Source organism: Dendronephthya gigantea, unplaced genomic scaffold, assembly GCF_004324835.1.
Source record: "Dendronephthya gigantea isolate DGI-Jeju-01 unplaced genomic scaffold, DenGig_1.0 000184F, whole genome shotgun sequence".
Taxonomy (NCBI): Eukaryota; Metazoa; Cnidaria; class Anthozoa; order Malacalcyonacea; family Nephtheidae; genus Dendronephthya; species Dendronephthya gigantea.
Genome location: NW_021163194.1, coordinates 179,907 through 186,386, shown reverse-complemented (window position 1 = coordinate 186,386; position 6,480 = coordinate 179,907). Strand labels below are relative to the sequence as shown.

Below are 6,480 nucleotides of genomic sequence, written 5' to 3'. Positions count from 1 at the left end.
TGCTTCAATATTACTTGGAAATAAATAATAATCCCTAGAAATCAATGGCAGGCATGTTTCTCTGACATATTGAATATTAGAAAGTGATGGATTAAAAAAGTGATTAATTTTGTCTATTTAAATCCATTGACAATAACAGGGATTAAATGTCTAGTTCTGAGAGTCTTTGATGTCAACATAAGGTGGTAAACAAGATCACCCCATCCGTCACGAGACTTTGCGCAATTTGTTCAGTCATTTGGAAGGCTCTAAAGATGCAGTTTTACACCACAATGGAAGAAGCTATATTGCCACCGTGAATGTAGTTCTCGCAACATTTTTGGTAAGTGTGTTTACATATTCATTTTAGTCGAGATGTGAGCAATCTTAAATAACAAAACGCACGCATTGACACGATTAACTCTGACGCAATATGCTGGGGCCGGTTGTATCGCTTAAACGGTGGATTAGTCAAAATTAAATAACACTCTTACATCTCTCTTGAATGAGTCAACTTGAATATTATGCACTGAATATGTAGTTGTAAACAGTATCTTTGTATTAAAGTCAAAAACATTTAGTTCGCTTGTTGAATAAAACGATAAACTTGCTTTCTATTTTGAACTTACCCACCGTTTTAAGCTAAACGGGATTGATACAACCGGCCCTTGATAATTTAATAATTTTGAGTCGCGTTCAATGAGATTTTAGTCAGGTTTCATTCGTTTCAATTCGTTTCGATTCCAAAATCTTAATTCATTGTAATTCGCTGTAGATATTTAGGATTTAGCGTAGCACAAGCCGGGAATTGCGACATGTGTATTAGTAAACACTCAGGGGCCGGTTGTATCAAGCCCGTTTAGCTTAAACGGTGGATAGGTTCAAAATAGAAAGCAAGTCTGCCGTTTTATTCAACAAGCGAACAAAACATGTTTTTGACCTTAATACAAAGCTACTGTTTACAACTACATATTCAGTGCATAATATTCAAGTTGACTCATTCAAGGGAGTTTTAAGGGTGTTATTGATCGCGTCGCGTAGCGACAGCGATCTACAGTTTCGGCTTGGTTTTTTGATCGCGTCGCGTAGCGACAGCGACCTATAGTTTCGGTTTGGTTTTTTGATCGCGTCGCGTAGTGACAGCGATCTATAGTTTCGGCTTGGGTTTTTGTGGGTAGCCGCTGCGCATGCGCGGCTAACCACTATGTTAGCTGAAAAGTGTCCGCGTCCGTCTAAATGTCCACATCTTCGGAAATCGTCGGATAAGTGAACAGATCACGATTATGAACTATTAGTGTTTGTTGACATCTTCGGTGGAAGCACACCACTAACAGTTGCAATTGCACGTTTTCTGGAATTCGGGAACATATTTATTGATTCAGTCGAAGTACTTTTGGCATGGGGGAACATATTTATTGATTCGTAAGTACTTTTGGCATGCTATTTATTATCCATATATAATTGTATATGATTTCCAAAGGTAACACGGCATATAAAGTATTAAAACTTGTTTATATCGCCCATTTCATTTGTTGATTAATTTCAAATAGTTAAATTTAAAAACGTTTGGGCTAAACCATAATAGATTTTAGGCCTATGGAAATTTAAAATGGCTTTTGTATTGTAAAACAGAGCGGATATTGATACACCCTGCATATTTAATACCTTGTATATATTTAATGACTTGTAGATACATGGAAATGTTAATATGCACACATTTGTATTTTTGAATATGAAATATTATATTCTATTTGCTTCAAAAAGATCAAAATATTAAATGCTAAATTATGCTTCCTGTAAACACTAAAATTGAGCATAGGAATTATGCTTAAATTCACAAACCGCATGTCGAAGCAGTGGAACAGGGATACAAACAGAACATATTGATTTATAACAAGATCTCAAGGTTTAGTTTCTTTATAATATTTGGATGAAACTGGCAAAAGTTGTGCTTCAGTTTTGAATGAAACTGGCAAAAGTTATGCTTCAGTTTTATGAAAAATGTAACACATGGATCGAAAATGTGTCAGCACCCCTTAACTATTGGTGATGGAAGGAAATGGCTGAGATATCTAAAATGCAGGGGACTTGATAGATCAGGTTGTATAGAAAAATAGTAATCGAAGACCAATATAGTCATTGCAAATGTCCCATTCCCAAAATTCCATGTTTAGACATAAAATTAATATAAAAATTTTACTCAAGTTAGTTTAAACTCACAGACAATGTGTATATTGTAGAAACATATGTGTATGTAAACTACTGATAATATATTCAAATCAAGACCTAACATATAAATATATAAGTTCAAAGTGATATAAGATTCTTTAATTAAATTATATGAAATATATACCATTTTGTCAAATAACAAGTGTAAATTTATCACTAGGAAGCTCTAACATAATTTAACAGAACTTTATACTTTTTTTGTTTTACTTTTTTTTATGTTCCTATAAACATAACTTTTAAGATAGTTAAATGATTTTCTTCTGGATAGTGTCATAAACAATGTCCAGTTCATCAATGTCTGCTATCAATTGATTGATAAGCTTTTCTGGTGTCATTTGATTTAGCGAGTCATCTGTGGAACATCTAGCTATGAGCTGATGCACAATGATGTTGAAGGCTGTCAAATTGAATTCGTACAGGAACAATAACATCCGATATGCTAGCTAATAAATAATCAAGGGGCATAAAAAAGAAGTACTTTGAAAATGTTAAAAAAATCTTTCTCTCCTTCCAAACTAAGCTTTATGTTATCAGACGATTTGTACCACCACTCTGGAACCTTACTCTCTTTTTTGTTCTGTCCACCTATTCTGTTTTTTAAAAACCATGCATTTCCTATCTTTTGTAAATATGTTTTTATATATTTTAATATTCTGTCGTTAAAATTGTATTTAAATTAATACAATAAAAAGATTAAATATATTGTGCAAAAAAATCGATTTCGTGAATTTAACTGGCTAACATATGGCATTAGAAAGTAAAATTATGAGCATTAGTTTATATTGACTCGCCACTATAGCAGCCTGTAGTTTGACATTGAATCAAACTTGAATTTTTTTGCCAAACCATAGCTTCATCGCAGCCAATGATTTGCAAATGTTTTAGAGGCTACCCACATGTACGCATTGCGTACCTATTTTTTTTATTATTTTCCTCTCGGGTCGACCCCCAGCGTCGCTAGCTGCAGGCCATATCACCCTAATCGGGAACTTGCGCACGGATAAGTTGCTAGTTATATCACGTGTTTTATTCACTTTGGGCAATTTTTCGTTTCACCGTCGAACTTCGAAGCAGTAAAGTAGAATCAATAAAGCGATAAAAATGCTAGCAAGTGCTATCTTTATATCTTTATCTTTACACTCATTACACATACAACTGCACACGCCGAGCAGAGTAAGCCTGCACTAAAGGATTTCAAGCAGTTTCGAAATGGGCTGTTGTGTGTTTCTCCTGCTTTCAACATGCGACTATAGTTCGGTATATTGTTTATTTTTATTATTAAGAACATTTACGACACAAAATTTGCATAGCTGGGCTTGCTACGCCGCTGTGAACCACGCGATCATATAACGCCTAGTATATAGGCGTCTTGTTTAATTTTGACTTATCCACCGTTTAAGCTAAACGGGCTTGATACAGCACCAAAAGCAAATAAATTTTACCTACATCATAATATTCTTGTAGATTACTGTACATACATTTTGACTGCTTTGGCGTCAATAGATTCCAAATTTTTCAGTAATGAGCAAAGGTTAATTATCATTAACACACAACAATAAAGCGATTCAAAAATAACGTGCAATAAACTGCGATTATTTTGAAACTGTCCTCAGTCGTATGAAATATTAAATTACAATCAATGAACCATCATGAACCATCAGCATGCATTCAAATTAATTACAGGCACAAAATTCGTAGTGAACACAAATACAAACGCCTCTCTCAAAGTGCAAAATTCTTTCTGTCAAATTTGTGAAATCCAACTCTGACAAATCTTGTCTAAGGAATGACGCAAATCAGTGACATTACTTTGGGTCTTAAGTTGATACAGTTGGACTACACAGTGTCTGTCTGATTACATAGAGCAAGGCATCTCAACTAAGCGAGATAGTTTCTTAAACGCTGAACCAGACTAGAACAAACTCACTAAACTTAAGTCAAATATTAGTAAATATTAAATTACAGCAACCCAACAAAACTCGAATCAAAGGCACAATATCCGTAGTAGATTCAAGTGCAAACGCGTTTCTCAAAATACAAATGAATTCTCGGAACATGATTCTTGAAATGGTATTCTCAAAACAAGGACGTTTTGATAAATTTTGTGTTCTTGTGAAAGATAATAATTCAGTCAATGACACGACCATAATACTAGTAATCACGCGTTGACACTGGGATATCAATGAATGCAAATGAATTCAATGAATTCAATAAACTTTGACAGCACGATGACAGAATGACGTAAGTTATGAATGATGTCATGGATACAACAAATATTGCACAAGGTATCAAGGTGTTGTCTTTCACAAAATATCGTTGATCGCGTTAACACCAGCTTACCGCAGAATATTTAAGCGAAAATCTGTCATAATTCATCAGCTTTGGTAAGTCTAATTTTATTATCTTTGTGTGGTTTAAGTTGCATGGTCTGTCACTGTCAATATCAGCCTCGCTACCAATCACTGTAGGTTTGATAGTTCCACTGGTTGCCACGTTTACACTTTACCTGATTCCCGAGTCACGAGATCAACACTTGTCGTTTACGAGTAATCTTTGTCAACAAATCTTAGTTCATTCACAATTATTGTTTGCTTTTATCGTAAAATCCTAATTCAAAGTGTTCAGAGCGTTCTCAAACAGCAAAATACGATATCGTGTTAGAGACAGAGGAAATATTGTACAGTATAAACACAACTATGAACTATTGGGCAGCGAAGCGTTCCTTGAGGATGATATTTTAAATCTTGTGTTACTTATATAAAAGAAAAGAACTCTGTATCAATCGTTTCCCTTTGTTATACAATAGTCGTAAACAAGTCATTCCCGCCTATGTGAAATAGTCCAGATATAAACTTTTCGTTATTTTTGTATAATAATAATTCCAATCCGTCATTGTTGATTGCACACACGTCATAGCAATATTCAAATACATCATCCACCTTGACATTTTCATGACAATTACGTCCAAATGAAATCCAGGCTAAGGAAGTAATTTATGGCAATACTTTCTTCAACCATTTATTGAAAACATGTTTCAGATTCATGTGAAGATAATGGAGATGGGTGAAGGTTATGATCCTGACCGTTTCGTTGATCGAGTTCTTCATGGTTTTAAATGCTGCATTTGCCAATGTGTGTTAAACGAGCCACGATTATGCGAGGCAGAAGAACATAAATTTTGTTTAAACTGCATATCTCAACATCTTCCTAATTCCCAGACATGCCCAGAATGTCGGCAACCCCTCACTTTGGAAACTTTAAAATTTCCTGGGAAAGACTTCAAGAACGTTTTATCAGAGCTGAAAATCAAGTGTGAATACATCAATCGAGGGTGTCCTGAACATGTTGAGCTTGGAAATCTACAAAATCATGTGAATAATTGTGAATACCGTCCAGTAACGTGTGAAGAGTGTCACCTTGAAGTAAATGCAAAAGATGAAGACAACCACAAGAAGAGTTTCTGTCAGCTTGGTGGAGCCAATATTCAGGGTTTAAAAGATATCAAACTGCGTCAAGAAGAAATGAAAGAAGATTTCACGATTATCAGAGCGAGACAGAAAGAATTCGACGATAAACAGAAGGAACTGGAAGAAACTCAGGGCGCTTATGGACAGAAGCTAGATGATATTGACGGTGATTTGGATGAAATGGAGGGTAATCAGAGAAGACAGAGACGGGAACTAAAAGGAATTCGTACAAAACTAGATGAAATGGAGGATAATCAGAATTTACAAAGGCAGGAACTGAATGAAGTCACCAATAGTTCAGACGAAATTAAGACCTTTACGAATTCAATTCAGGATGAATTAAGAAGCGAGGTCGCAGAACTTAAAAGACAACACGATGGTATTTACGACGAAGTAAATAAAATGAAGGTAATACCATCATAATGTTTGTGTTATAACATTTTTAGCCAAGGACATGTTTCGTGGTTATAAACGGCGAGAATATCTCGAAACTAGGAACCGGTCTGAAAGACCCACTGTTAGTATGAAACACAGCTCTTTGATTAATTAATCTGATGGAATTAACTGTCGCATTTGATTAATTAGTAGGTCCTAAAAAATTAGTGTTTGAAGAAGTCTCTGATTTCTCTAATATTCAATTCAGAATGAAGCGAGAGGCGAGGTGACAGAACTTAAAAGACGACATAATGATATTTACGACAAATTAAAAAAAATGAAGGTAATACCATCATAATAATTGTGTTATGAAATTTTTAGCTATGAAAGTGTTTCGCCGGGTTATAAACGCTGAAAGTACCTGCAAGAC

General features: G+C 34.9%; 1 long non-coding RNA gene across 1 annotated transcript; it reads left to right on the top strand.

The window, feature by feature from the left end:
• Nucleotides 1–233: 233 nt before the first annotated feature.
• On the top strand, nucleotides 234–4,514 carry LOC114538423. The gene is made up of 2 exons (XR_003688733.1): nucleotides 234–322; nucleotides 4,433–4,514. It is a non-coding gene; the product is annotated as an uncharacterized LOC114538423 (long non-coding RNA).
• Nucleotides 4,515–6,480: the final 1,966 nt, after the last annotated feature.